Raw genomic sequence first — 16205 nt, 5'->3', positions numbered from 1 at the left:
ACACTTCGAATTTTTCCGTTCTTCTGTTTATCTTCAATTTCCCCGCACAGTTCTATGTTTATTGTTTTAGAACTTAGTCGTAATATAAAACTTCTTTATTTCTTCGTAATTTGTTAACTTTAGTAGCGTCGAAAAAGCCCTTTCTCAGTTTATTTCAATTTTTATGAACATTTAAAATTGTCTGTTTTCGACTTGAAAACCCTTTGTAATAATGTATAGATGAAACATTTCTTGAATCGTGAGATTTTCTGATGGAACCTGATGAACATTGAGCTCCGCGTTTCTTATCAATTAGTTATTAACGGCGCGTCTTTTCGCCATCATCAGACCAAACAACCATTTATGGTTTCAAGCGACTCGTTACGACCAAATTAAATCACAAAACAATAGTTTGGTTTAAGTTACGACTTATCGTTGATTTCCGCTATATACCTGAAAAAATAGATTTAAGCTGTTAGATTCGGAAGAAAACTTCTTCCTTCGGAAATGGAGCTACATATGTTAGTGGCATGACAACAACTGTCAAATAGTTCATAAGTCAAGAACACTTTTTTAAATTTCTTTTTTATATATTAGAGTTCACATTTATGTTTGAAATAAAAAGTAATACAAAACTCACCTATGGGCTGAACTTCGATTTATTCTGAGCAGAAGACACAGCAGCTTCATTCTCGTCAGCCCTTATTATTTGAAAAAACATCTCTTTACATGTTTAATAACATTTATAACAAAAATAAAACTTTATTAAAATCATACAGTTATTATAATTTATTTACTTATTATTACTTATTATATTATTATAATAAGTTTTTTTAAGAAGTGGCTTAGACGTATGCTGAGTTTGATGCAACTTAAAGAAAAAGTAAAAACTAAAATTAAAGTAACAAAACTAAAAAGTAAATGTTCTTAATTAAATAATATTCCCAGATCGGTTGAACTTTTTTATATTTTATAAACATAAACAAAACAGGGCTTATTTTAAAAACAGACGATGCAAGTAAGCTTACAATCTAACAACCACTCAAATCTCACTCTACAGGCATGTCGGGCGTATTTAATTAACGGACGAACATCTGTCCCTCAGAAGGTTTTTCTGGCCTAATTAAGAGACTTTTACCTCCCTGAGTTGTGGACATACACCTAAGAAATGATAAGAATCCCCCCTTTCATTTAAATTACAGAGCGAGCACATTTCAATATTCGAGTTCTTTTATAGCCTTGGCTTGTAATTCAGTAAGAGTAATTTGTCCCCAAGTTTAAGAAAGCTTCTTAATTCAACCAGATTCAGGTTCTCTTGTACCACTGGTTCGATGAATTTACTAATCTGTCATAATTATCTTATACAATGAAAACCGAACAATAGTTGTTGCACGCTGTATAAACTCTTCGTGATAAAGACTTATAAACAAAAAACAGAACTGCATAAAAAATTACGAGAATATTTTTGGGACAGTGATCTCTATTATTTGAACTAAAAGGTTTTCTTTTCTAGTAGTCGAAGCGCAGTAATTTTGGAGAAACGGAAACCTGGAAGAGATAGGGACCACAAAAAGTGATAACCATATGAAGTGAGAGAGTAAATGAAAATGAGGAGACATTGCTGTTTCAATGGTACGGCAAGGAATGTTTTTGTAAAAAAATCGCTTAATTTTTTGATTTTTTAAGTTAATCAATCAATTTCATTGGAGGGCTTAAAAAACCGTAAGGTTTGATAGCCGTCAGAAAAAGATTTCATTGTTCACAATAAACTTCAATCCTATTGATTTTTTTCTGCAGAACAAGCTGAGGTCTGAGATAATCATAATGTCATCGGCGTAGAGTGATATTTTTATTCTCGTTCTACCACACGAACACCACCCTTTATAAGCGAGATAACATCATCAAAAATAAAGAAAAAGTACTGAACTTAAGACACAACTCTGTCGTACACCCAGAAAAAATTCCAGATGCCTCCCAGACCATGAAACGCAGAAACTGCAGAACAATACAATGTGTTTATGATATTATAAATTTTGACGAAATTCTCTTACTGAAGACATTTAGATATCATGCATAAGATCTATGGAATCTATGCTCTAAGGTAGGTTTCAAGTAGGCTGGTTTCAAATCAATTAAGAAACAATATAACGTATTGTCTTTTTCATGCAGCTTCAGATAATAACGTTTATATTTTCAAAGTGATTTTTATTATTATTATTATCATCGACAAACTTAATGTTGAATAAGTTTAGAATTAGAATTCAAAAGTCTATAGCTGAAAGAGTTGAATTTATGCATGCAAAACGTGTTATTTTAAAAACTCATTTTATTTTCAATTATACATTTATTCCGACTATAAGGTATTACAGTGATAAATCACACATTTTATTCTCTTTATTTCGGAATTTGCCTTTTGTTTGTGGAAAGACTTGACGGGATTTTGCAATTTCCGTTCCTGACTGTATGCAAATTTGAACAGGGCTGCAGCAATGCAGGAGGATTTAACGGTGATTAAATAAAGATTAAACATTTATAATGGAGGTCAATAATAGCTTATGACGAGGCGAGAGGTCAACGGAAACGGGGAAAATGATAATTACAGCTAGGCCATTTCCATGATCCCGTTAATCATGGAAGGCAATCAGTTGCCAATACTGATGTGTTTTCAATTCCCATCGTCATTCCCGAAACGACTGAAAATGCAAACGGGAAATGCGTTAGCTGGCCACCCAACCGATTGCAGATAGTCAACAGATTTTGCAGTGAAAAGGAAAATCAAAACAATCTAAAAACACTTTCTTTTTGTAAAACATTTCTTAATATAAGATAAATAAAGATATAAACGCTAACAAAGACTAGTGATATTTCAATTACGTAAATTATTTATGTTTATAAACCTTGATTTCTTCAAACTAGTAGGTTTATCGTTTTACTCATTTCTTGCTTAATTATCTTAATTTTTTTACTAGTTCATGATTAATTAAAAAATAATTTGTTGGTGGGTTGTAAAAAGTTAAAGGTGAAAACGAAACTGCACACGACCGTAAGTTTGCTCTGTTAAAGTCGACAAAACTTACCAAACGAGTAAAAAAAAACCTCCACCTAACGATAACGTCCAATTATAACGGCCCTGAGGAAGGAAAAAAGGGCCAGCTGTTGCAAAGACAGCGATCAAGAAATTCCGTTATGGAAGCAATAGTCGAAGGCCAAAGCCAAGCTGACGAGTGGGATTCGAACCTTCGGCTAAATCCGCCGCTGCTCTACCACGTGAGCTATCGTGACTTCAAAGAAGAAGTTGGTATTATCTTTAGTTTCTATAACCCAAACACCTATCATAATTATCAAGTACTAGGCTATTTTGCAGAGCTTCTTTGGCCTATGTCAGTCTCACTCTATAGGATGATATTACATCTGCTATTATCCACACGGATGATGTTAGTTCTTCTATTGTTGGAAAGTGCTTGAAAGTGGTTCTGCTATTTGTGTTATGACCCTATCGATTCTCCCGATTGTCGAAGACTCGTCAGCTTGGCTTTGGCCTTCGACTATTGCTTCCATAACTGAATTTCTCGATCGTTGTATTTGCGACAGCTAGCCCTTTTTTCCTTCCTCAGGGTCGTTACAATTACATGCTACCCATAGGTGGAGGTTTTTACTCGTTTGGTAAGCTTTGGTCGACTTTGACATAGCTAACTTATGGTCGTGTGCGGTTCCGCTTTTACCTTTAACTTTTTGCAACTCAACGAGAACAAATAATTTTTTACATTAATCATGAACTAGTAGAAAAATTAAGATAATCAAGCAAGCAATGAGTAGAAGCGAAAATAAAGTCCCGCTAGTGACACTGACTTTTTTTATCTCGACCAATACCTTGCATAAAGATTGATTAATTGAAATAAATTAATAATCGTATTGTTTTCTCTCACTAGACTGACTATTTGTTTGAAACTTGACAAAAATTGGTTCCAATTCAAATGTTTTATTTTTGATTCCTCATCCTATTATTTACAACTCTCTTGTTAAAATAAAGTACGATAAACCATTTCGAACAGAAAATTAAGAATTCTCCTTGGAAACCATTACTCGCATTTTATTTAATTAGCAAACGGGCAATTATTAAAAAGTGGATGTTGAAGGAAGGTTCACAATTTATTCGGAAACAGGGCTGTTAACGCTGAACGAGCAATAAACGATTCAAGGTGTAGAATAGGGTGCCATGGAATGGGTATCTTCGCCAATTCCGACCGGCGATAATTTTATGCTAATGTTCGTTAGGCAAGGCCCGTCCCTTGCCTTTTCCGCCCCCTAAGGCCCCTGATACGATTGAATTCTGTTGTTGGGGGTATTCTCGGCACGAATTCGACGCCGGGAAAATTTTGTAATTGTAATTTACCCGCCAATGAATGAGAAGGAGTAACTTTGAATAATTGTCTTTTTTATCATAAAAATGTCTATGTCATCGGTTGTAAAGAATTGCCACTAAAATTGATTTTCTGTTTAGGTGGATGGTGACCTAACGTCAGTATAGAAATGGGACCACTGGTAAGTCATCACTTGACTCAATTCAAATATTCTTTACTCAAACATTAATAATTAATAAAATAACAAAAAAAGAAGGCAATCTTCAATACTTTATTATATAGAGTGACATAAAGTTGATATGTGACTACTGGAAAGAAACTATGACTATACCTACCAGGCCGATTTACAATATTAGGTCTGATACAAAACATAATAAATTTTCTTTTCTAAATGAGGTCATATAAGATTATTACGGAAATAAACAACAATAGAAACCTTTTTTACGATCGCGTGAAGCTTGACTTTTAAAGCCTATTACAGTCAGGACGCATTCCTCACACAAATAACCAAACAAATTATATTACTATACGTATCGTCATTTTTTTTTTTGCCGCTGGATTCGAACCCGGGACCTTTACCTTCAGTGATGAGCGCCATGTCAACGCCTAAACCGTTAGCCACTGACGCCCCCTCAGTTTGTTAACACTGTATTTAATATAATATTTTTTTCATCATGAAAAATTCTCGATGAATTGTATTTCACGTTTTATATTAATGTAGATTGATACGTATTGTTAAAGATTCTACATTTTGTTAAAATTCACAATATACTTTTTTTTTGTCGAGAAGAGCATTTGTAAATAACAAAAAGCATGAATAACTAGGCCCTTTTGAAACATTAGGTCGAACGAGCTCGCAATTTGTTTAAACCGGCGGCAGTCAATTTAATGGCCTCTTAAACTAAAGTGTAAAAGAAGAAAGAGAAGTAGACAGTTGGGAGGCAGATTCTCTTTTACTGCCGGCTCGTTTAATTGCTCTGAGATTTTGTTGGGAGAGACTTATTGAAGGGAGGAGGGTGTCCTCGATGGGCGGAGGCGGAGGCTTGCTTCACGAGCACGCCAATATTGAAAGGCTTTGGAGTTAATCTGATCGCTTCCTTGGGAGTTACCAAAATCAATTAAACCCTTCCCCGAAAGATGGAATTTTGTAAACGGAGCTTATTAAATTATACTAGCATTTTGAGCGGTATTGGTTAACTACAGAAATTTTATATTGATTGCTATTCTGACCCTGTATAACTGCTAAGGGGTCTGGTATCCTTCCTAAAGCAGAAGGAAAAAATAAGACGTTTTAAGAACAAAAAGTGCATAAAAAGTCACTTGATATTAAAGTAAATTGATCTAACTCCCATCCGGAAAATAAATATATACGCTAATTTCACGTCGATCATCGATAGTACGAGTCGGATCGACAAGATGTACGAAACTATCGACGTTGTGAATATACAACACTAATTTCAATAAAGCTATAAGGGGCGTCGGTGGCCGCAACGGCTTAGGCATTGACACGGCGCTCATCACTTTAAGGTAAAGGTCCAGAGTTCGAATCCAGCGGCCCTGTATTCGAACCCGACATACTTAAAAATGTGCGTTTTTTCAAACACACCGGCACCCTGAGGGTTTATATGACCTCTGCTGTTGTGAACCCTCGTTAAAAAAATTAATAAATAAAAACTAGAACTAAAAATAACTATTTTAGGAAAATAACTATATTCAAGTAATAAGCGATAACCTAACGGAATAAACTACATAAATATTTATTTACTGATCAAATTAGCCACGAAAAAAATAAAATTACCTGCAGCTATCGGGTAACGACTTTTCACCACATTAATTTAAACAATATAATAGCTTATATTCTACATAATTACTAAAGAAACGATTTTATTTTAGACTTTGAAAAACCTACAACTCTAATATTCGGCCTAGAGCACAAAGCAATATTATAGCTTACTTGCGAGATTTGATGACACGTGTTCTGCTAGTCCGTATGAATATATTGCTAATTTGTTTAGCAAGCACGAGAAGGATTTAAAATATCCTAAATATAAACACAAACGGTTGATACAGATAATGTTTGTCGTTGATTTAAGTATGGTATCTTATCTAATCACACTATCTTTTATCTAATTCATAAAATACTATAGTATCATATATTTAAAATATTGTTACTTTATTCTGTAGGTTGCTGCTAAAATCTTTTATCTATTTATTTATTGCTTATTTACACGTATTATTTATTTAATATTTATTTATTCAGTTGTTAGTTAACTATTAAGTTAATCTTAATGTTAATTTACACTTAATCAATTTAGTGTTAATTTGCAAATAGTCTGTTTAGATTTTGTATTTTTTTCTCTTTTTTCCTTAAATCTTTTGTTTATTGTTAGATCTGCATTGTTGTTGACAAGTTGTGTTATGCTGGGCGAGATAGGTGAGATCGGGCCTGGAGCATAATGGCAAGCATTGCTCTTTGTACATACATGGGATGTATAAGTATGAAATAAAAATCAAACTATCTAAGCAATAATAATAAGGGGGATACGATGCCATGAAATGAGAACCTACGCAGTATATACACCTAAAAAAAAGCGGATGCTCGATTTAAAGCTGATATTTATGAAAAAAAATCAAATTATCGTCTAATTTTTACCGACTAGACCTAAACTCGGAGGTTTTACGGGTTGCGCATTGTTCGACACTCAAAGAAGTTATCACCGAATAATATAGACTATATGCATATGTCTCTATGCAGCTCATTTTCGGCAGAACTTATTTCTATCTAAAAAGCGTTATCGTAGGCTTCTAATCTAACTTCCATAAAAATTGGAATCTTTACAGACAGCATCAGCACTGTAATTCAACTTTGCAATTTTAACCGTAACAATAGATGTGATATTCTATTCAAAGTTGTTAGTAATATTTTTACACTTACAGAAAAAGTAACAAAAAATATTCATATGCTGGGTTAAGGGAAACGCATTAAACATAATGAAATAATAGTTGTTTTGGCCAAGGAGGCAATCACTAATCGTGCCATGTTGGAGACTCGAACTTTTTCAAAAAGGGAAATGTCACAAAATGGCAAGATATACATGAAGCATATTAAGAAGTTCTTTTTCCCAGATTCCAAATAAACCATGGTTTCAAGGTGGAGGAAGGGAAAAGTTCTCTACGATCCCACACTTAACGACCTGCCCTGGCATCGTTCGATTCTATTTGTATAAAATTAGTCTGAGAGCTGCCTCTAATTGTGAAAGATGTAGAGCAGCGGAGAATCGTAGGTATTTGTTATTCTCCTGCGAAAAAAGAAACAGAACGAAAGTGGTTCATAAGATCCAGCTGGGCAATTCCAAACATAAAGCTTTTTCAATTTGAGTTCCTTACTAGCTTCGGGCAGTAGGGAAACATATGGTTGGTTGAACGAATTTCCCAAGGACTGCAACATAAACATTTCAATGCAGTAATGTGCATGTCCTGTTATTTATTTTTCCTTGTTCTGAATTTATTTATTGAGTATTTACTTGCAACCGAATGGTTGTTTGCTCTCAATTTATAATGTTATGCATATTTATTTATTCGTACTTGCAGATAACAGTGTGAAATCACGTTACTGATTGACCTGAAAATGTTAAGCCTTTATATGATCATTAATTATGTGTGCTGTTTAGTGACCGTTAGTTTACGGGATATAAAAACATTTTCTTTATCGTGCTAACGTTTCGATCTTTATTGAGATCATCTTTAGGACCTTGTAATGCCTGCATTTCGACAAAAAGGTTACAACAAAATGTTTTTAAGAAATGCTAACCGTAGCAAAAAAAAAGAATGTACGGAAGCGGGAAACAAAGACGTACGTGACTCTCGGCAGCAAGAGTGCAAGTTACGACGGGAACCAAGCTAAGAGGGAAGCAGTACTTTATCGGCCCATTTAGAGAACCATGAACCTTTATGCCAATTACATTGGCTTAAACGCACGTATTATTATTCTTACGCAATAGGGGGAAATGACAATAATTAATAATGAATATTTAGAGACCGTGAGATGCGGTCTGGTGTGATGTACGTTTAGAAAAACATTTTATTTGTCGTGATAACGTTTCGATCTTTATTTAGATCATCTTCAGGGCTCCAATTGTCGGTTTTCTGTGTAGATGTGTCATTGCTATGAGTCATGTTGCCCCAATCATTAATTAACGTTCACTAAATACCACACACACCAAAGATAATGTTGCGTATAGGCAACTTTGGGACGAAACGGGGTAAGTATACTAAGTATTAAGTAGCAAATACTCTTTAAATTCACTTGAATTAAAAAATAAAAATTAAGTTAAAAAACAAGAGAAAGCTGTCCGTGCTTTCCTTTTCTTTCCCCTACGAACATGGAAGGACGGGAAAACAACGGTTCTTGTGAGAAAAACTAATTTTTCGTCATCTTTGTGCGATCTGGTGTTGATTTTTTTCTCGGAAGTAATATACCAATGGAATGATGTACTCGAGGTTTAGAAGCATAAAGAAATTTAAAAAATGATAACACCTTGTTATTGGGGGCGGGGGAAAGACGGGGTATGCGTGTTATGTCTATGTTGTCGGTAACATTCATCCTCGCCGAAGGCAATGCTGAGACCCAAACGAACCTCCAATCAGTTCGCCAAAATTTGAAAAACAAAAATGAACAAGGAAAAGACCCCTGGGCACACCTTATCCCTTTCCCCTGGTCATCTAAACCTCCCAAAGTTATGCCAAGCCTCTTTTCTCAATATATAAATTTATTTTGAATATCACACTAATTTTCAAGTTAGAATGGCCTCAAAGAGGACACAAAGTAGGGAAAAGTCACGTCTGGGCAAGGCAGAAGAAGACACATTTTGATATTTGAATGAATTTTTTCTAATTAAATACAGGACTTTTTTAAATTAGGACTATGTGTCCATCGAAGAACAAGTTGAAAATGATTGAGATAATTTTTTATAATCAACTCATAGGATGGTTATGGATGGATGATCAACTAGTAGGAAGTCAAAAATTTTCTTGCGCAGTGTTTGGTTGGCCCTTTCTGAATAAATGACTCATATATAAACTCATATTCCTATAGAAAAACATATTAATTATATTAATTATTGTCTTACTTAATATAAATAAATTGGTCCGAATCGCTGAAGTTTGAAAAGACGAAGACACTTTTCTATGCAAGGTTTCTAAATACAGTGCATACAACGTGTTCACACAAACAACATTTAATTTCCTCGTGTTTGTTTGGTGAGAGCTAGGTTTATTTCGTTTCCGTGAGTAGTATGGAGTAATCTTGGAAAGGAGGGTTTTTGTTCTAATAGGGTCCGAATGCAAATACATCTCCTCCCGTACCATCAGGACAGATTGACATCCATGTAAATTATAACATCGCCAGCTCTGGCTCTGGCCTTCCCTCCCAATCTAATTTATGTCGAATTTAAATTTCAAATGTAATCCAGCTGAAAAGGCAACGGCGTCGACCATTTACGTAGTATGTTTTCTCGTCTTATCGACGGCTTGTATACATGTAAAACAAATGACGTTCTCAAAGGAGCTGCTGGGTAGGAAAAACCTCCGGCCTTCGACAAAGGAGATATAGGCCAGATTACAGTATTTCCATTTAGACAAGAAATTATATCGGCCTGCTTCTGTCGATAGGGATAAACAGAAAAAGAAAAAGAAAAACAGAAACCGGATAGAGCTTGGAACAAAACTTTTTCAAAAGTTTAGGTATTGGGGTGAATTACGATCGACACTTCCTCTGATTGTTTGTTGAGCGTGTTAAATAACGAATGATTACACCCAAAATGTTGATATCAAACATACCAGTTCAACTACCTTACTGTTCTGACAAATTAATAAATTTACACGGTATTTCAAAGAAGGGTCAAAAGGTAGTTGATACCTGAAGACAAATCAATTGACTTGAAAAATTAGAATTTTACAAAAAATATAAACTACTAAATTTTTTATGTTACAACTGTTTATTAAGTAATGCATGAACGTCCGCACACTAAATGATATATATGAGGCAGAACTATCTGTTTTTATTTTTTTTTTTTTTTAACGAGGGTTCGCAACAGCAGAGGTCATATAAACCTTAAGCGTGACGGTGTTTTTGAAAAAAATCCATTTGTAAGTAGTCGGGTTTGAATGCAGGGCCGCTGGATTCGAACCCGGGACCTTTACCTAAAGTGATGAGCGCCGTGTCAACGCCTGAACCGTTGCGGCCACCGACGCCACATCTCTGTTGATTTTTAAGCATTAACATTGACAGATTAATATGGTGAAATTGGTTAATTTTATTAAGTAAAAATTCTAACATGTGTGTGTAACATTTCGGCGAATAGGACAAAATACAATTGTTATCTTTATATTTAATGCATTACATAGACAGCAGCAACCAAAAACAAATTATAAACAAATTGACAAATTATAATCATCTTAGAAGAATCTTTTCTCCTGTTCTGATGCTTACATTAAACTTTCTTTTTTATTATTAATTTTTGGTTTATATCGATTTAATTACATCCTGATCTAAAAGATCAAGTAATTTCATAAAAGGTGCTTTTGAAATTGTTTAATCGACACACCATAGTGAAACATAAGGTTTTTCTATTCTTTACACATTAAATATATAATAGGCAAGTTATTAATAATTTAGGATTATGACTGGACTGCTTTAAACTGGTAAATTTCTAAAACGGAAATACAAAATAAAGGAAAAATATATAAATTGTGCTAAGCTGGGTATAAAGAAGTTTCTTCTGTGGTGTAGGTCGAAGGAAAACAATCACATTACTCCTCGGCCAGGGGTCTAAAAAAGACGAGAAAAGTAGGTCGGTGAGGGAAGTTTGAGGGGTTTTGCTCTCTTGTAGAATGTATTGGGCATAGTTTTGAGGAGGAAGATGTAATTGAAGGTAACAGCTGTTAGGTTGTCTCAGACGGTTTAACTTATTCAAGAGTTGCTCGGAACGAGTTTGACAGTCGTGATCGTCGTATTGGGTCAGAAGCGGTCTGGAAACCCATTCCGAACGGTATACCCTTGGGAAGTATACACAGACCCCGTCAACTGAAAAAGAAAACTTTTCTATTTTACGCCCACAAGAAATTGGAAAACCGGACATACAATGGGGAAAAAATCGAAGGACCAGAGACGACAGTAATCACTGAAACTTTTATGAATCTTCGATAGCTTGGAAATTGAAGTTCAAAACTGATTACCTTACATTAATAGCCCAGTAAAATGCAATATCTCTTTTAACAATACGTTGTGACCACAATATAGGTACCACAAAACAATGTATTATTTGGCCATATTCAAAGAAATTATTAACAAATAAAATCCATGTTTCGGATTAATATGGTTCTAACAGGTTTCAGAGTATAAGAAACACATAAACAACATATATTCATGTAACATATCATCTACTTTTACATCTTAATTCTCAATATGGCTTCACTAAACACCGCTCTACTTGAACAAATCTTCTAACCTTTATCAGTTTTACCATCAACACAGCTTGAAAGTGGTAATCAGATAGATGTCATCTACACAGATTTTTCTAAAGCATTTCATAGGGTGGAACACAAGCTGTTATTATTAGAAAGTAAATCAGTTGGTATTTCTGAACGATTTTTGTTCTGTATTTCCAGTTATCTACCTGACCGTGAACAAATTGTTTACAAGGTAGCTGGGGGTGTTAACCAAGGTGCTCATCTCTCTCCACTCTTATTTAATATTTTCATCAATGTCCATTCTGAAATACTCAAATCCTTTTCTCATTACTGGTGAATTAAAATTTTTCACGCCTCTTACCTCTCAAAATGATTGCTTGCTCCTGTAATCTGACTTGAATGTTCTATATAACTGGTCTTAAAATACCATCTGTTTCTTAATATTGAAAAACGCTATTCTATTAGTTTTTACCGGATTAAAGCTAATTATATCTTCACTTGCTATATTAATAATACTGTTCTTCCTTCTAAAACTACTACTAAAGACATTGGTATTATCGTTGACCACAAATTAAATTTTATAGCCCACATTGATCATATTAAATTCTCCAGCTTAAAATTTCTGGGTTTCTGAACTCGTTACTCTACTGGTTTCAAGCTAGTAAGATCTCTCCCTACACCGCTAAATCTATTGATAAACTTCAATCTGTACAACTTGAATATCTTGGAATTTTTGCCTATAAAATAGGAATAACTATTGCAGACTAGAAACAATTGGAGCACTACTGTAATTTACTTCACATAGACTTAATCTTACGATCTTTTCAAAATAATCAACTATATTGACATTCCGATTTTACTTAGTCAATTTAACTTTTCTGTACCGAGTTACTTGCCCAGGCATAATAGACTTTTTCCTGCTTCTTACCATTCTACTAATTATAGCAAAAATACTCCCATTTATAGAATTTTGCTTTCTGCTGATAATTTTCCTTATCATCCTATTTTTAATTTTTCTCTTTCTATATTCTACAAGTTTGCTTGAATTTATTATACATTTTGAAATTATTATGTTTATCAACCATAAAAATTTATTGTTGTATGTGACAGTATTGTTTAATACTAATTTAATTTATTTTTTTAGTTTTGTTTTATACATCGTTATATTTTATATATTGTTACATTTATATATTTAAACACTTTTGTAAACTGGATAACGTAAAATATATACTAGTATATTATTAATGGCTACATCAGCCATTTATTTTCGGTTAATTAATTTGAATTTAAATATTCGTTCCATAAATATATTTTATGTTGTTGTTTGTCGGCAGGAAATTTGTATAGACTTTTCTTTCATAATATGTTTATTATTGCAAATATCTTAAATGTGTTATAAGTATAAAATTGTTTAACTATTGTGGTTGAAGATGTGTGAAAACCAACCCGGACGCAACTTGTGTTAAAAGTTGGCTCTCAATTACAAACGTCCTGGACATTGGGGCGACTCAGATAAAGCACTAGAACAGTTTTCAAAGCTATCCATTTAGGAAAAATTTATTATGACTGTTCGAAAAATATCACTCACTCGTTCGACTCTGCAAGAAAACAAATCGCGAAATATATGGTTGATTTGACATTAATTGTGTAAATTTTAATAAACATATTTTCCTTGGAAATGTTCTATACACCATACCCTTAAAATATTCACCTTTCATACATTTACCCTCTGACTCTATATTGAAGCATGTACCAAGGACCCGGGGCAACGTTAGAATAAGTAAACTTCTAAGTACTTGCAAAACAAATTAATTAATTTGCAAAATAGTGTTTCTCGAGGTAATTATTCATGTTCGCTTAACAATTACCTGAATGTTTCGGCCTAAATTGTGATTTTTAAGTTTCGTCGCATTCTTAAAATTAATTTAACATCGAGCACAGGCCAAATCCGGCCTTAACTGGGACGAAAGATGTTCCTTCCCGTAGCTTTTAGGCTAAGAAAATCTCGGCTCGTTAAAAAAATATGATCAATAACATTTACTTCATACGACTATGCATTTAGATTTATCATAATTATTTAATCTTGATTATTAATATTGATTGAGGTTGATTGATACTGTCTTTAAGCTGTGACACTAATGTCCAATAAGTTTGAGGGACAAGATTCTCATAAAAATCAAAGGCCTTCTGATTTCGAGTTGAAGTGTTATTAAAGGTTGTAACTAATCCTCATTGGGAGTGTTATCTCCCAACTTCCCGAAAGGTAGTTTCATAGCAAGCAATAACCGTCAGGTGCGACATGGGTCACGTAACACAATTACGCGATTCCCTCCGGGTCTTTGTGCGGACAAGTGACAATAGGGATTGTCTTTGACCTCTGAACCAAAATTCAGCAGCCCGCTGTCAGTTTGCCGGCTTCAATAATGGTTCGTGCGCTTCAACGTTTTGATCGAATGAGGATTTTACCGTGGTAATTGCTTAAAAGAGTTGTGCTCTGAAAAGTGATAAAACACGGCTCAGCAACGGGCCAAATATTAAAATGGATCCTTTGACGTTTCGTTGTTGAGAATGTTTCCAGGGTGGTGTACGTTATTAGTGCGCTGGGAGCAATCCATCATCGAAATCACGTGTTCTCAACCTTTAGCCCACACTTCTCCGATTCGTCTTCTATCAAACTCAGTACTCTCAAGTAATTCTCAACTCAATAAATCTAAGATTGGTTTTAAAGTTTCGTTTTTAAAAAATCCTGCAGTCAAATTCAAGAACAACAGCAATTAACTGGCAGCAGATTGTGCTACAACTGCAGGTCTTTAAAAATTTTGAGGTGGCTCATTTTATATATTCCAAAATCTGTCCCATGTTTATAATATTGAGTTGCTTCCATGTAACGTTGATTAAAAAAAACAGTAATTATAAAGCATACGCCAGTTAGAACTTAATGAACTAATTTAGTCGACGTACTATCTCTACATTCGGCCTCGTCAGGTCCTTACAGAACAGTAACAAAAGAAAAAGTTTATTATTTTTATACTCATAATTACACTTACCTACTTACATCAAATTTTGTATAAATCGAAATACTGTTCATGAGAGAAGCCTCTGTATTAAACTATTTTATTTCAAGTGAATAATCTTTATAATAATATAACATAAGACATACATAAGAATAATATAACAATTACATTTTGGATGTGGAAAAGTGAATTTATACAATNCCTTCTCTATCTAGAGAGTGCGCGGGAGACCAGGCTGATGGTAAAGAAAATGTTTTTCTGAAACTTACATCACACCAGACCGCATCTCACGATTTCTAAATAAATATCGATTAACGGTCACTAATCACCACACATTATGATATATCCTCTGTGAATTACGTGTTAAGTCCTTCCACATGTTTTCTTATTATATATAAAGCATGAATTATTTATTGTTTTATATTATTATAAATACCATGCTGGTTCTGTTTATTATGTGCATGTTACCTTTTTATTTGGTTTTGAAACCAATATTCTTTTAAACTAGGAGTATTATGTCTATTACATAAATATGACTGTTAAGATTGTTTCACCATCCGGCTGGTACTAACTATTTTCTGAACTAAGCTGTATAAACATTATAAATATAAAATATAATAATTTAGTTTAACTACACATGGCTTCCCTCATGATCATTATTTAGATTTAGACTACACATATGATGTAAGTAGGTAAATGTATCTGTCCAAAAATAATCAACTGTGTATGTTGTTACTGTACTGTAGAGCCCTGATTAAGACCAAATAAAGAAGTAGAAAGCTTGCCCATTTTTAAAACATGTAATATAATTGACCACAATCCGAATACTCACACAAAAACATTAAATTCAGTTGGTCAATATTTGCGCACACAAAATACCATCTACAAGTTATGAGCAGTATTTATGTCTAAATAATCAATATCTACCTATCTAGGGTTATTTATTCTGTTTATTTTTATTTGTATGTTAATAAATACTCCAGAATGTTGAAAAACTCGCGTTTTATTTTTAAAAATGATGTCCCAAAAAATTGGATTTTTTCGAAATAACAAGAATTACTTAATAAAATGCAAATAAATGAATTTAATGTAAACGATTTATTAAAAATAGTTCACTGTTAGGTTAATGCAGCGTGAATTTCCACTCCGAATATTAGACAGTTTTACAATCATCAAATATTGGGTTGTCCGGAAAATAATGCAGGATTTTGGTATTAAACAAAAAAAAAGAAACTAGTTACTTTAAAGCAATGTTCTTTAATCAAAATAATTTCCCATACTCTCAATACATTTCTCCCAACGTGTTGGTAACTTATTAATTCCGTCTGAGTAGAATTCAGAATTTTTAGAATTGATAAAGTCAATAAATGCATTTTCCAGT

The 16205-nt window shown here is 33.6% G+C and overlaps 1 protein-coding gene across 5 annotated transcripts in view; it reads left to right on the top strand.

Annotated features, from left to right (window-relative positions):
- Positions 1-16205, top strand: part of LOC106672833 (cadherin EGF LAG seven-pass G-type receptor 1-like) — a 238468-nt gene that overhangs the window by 87205 nt on the left and 135058 nt on the right. For all 5 annotated transcript variants that reach the window (XM_024226475.1, XM_024226474.1, XM_014404570.2 and 2 more), the window contains exon 3: positions 4481-4521. The gene's annotated coding sequence lies outside the window, so the exon portion shown is untranslated. The remainder of the gene's footprint in view (positions 1-4480; positions 4522-16205) is intronic.

Source organism: Cimex lectularius, unplaced genomic scaffold, assembly GCF_000648675.2.
Source record: "Cimex lectularius strain Harlan isolate CLEC.00 unplaced genomic scaffold, Clec_2.1 scaffold143, whole genome shotgun sequence".
Classification (NCBI taxonomy): domain Eukaryota; kingdom Metazoa; phylum Arthropoda; class Insecta; order Hemiptera; family Cimicidae; genus Cimex; species Cimex lectularius.
This window is presented reverse-complemented; position numbering and strand designations above follow the sequence as displayed.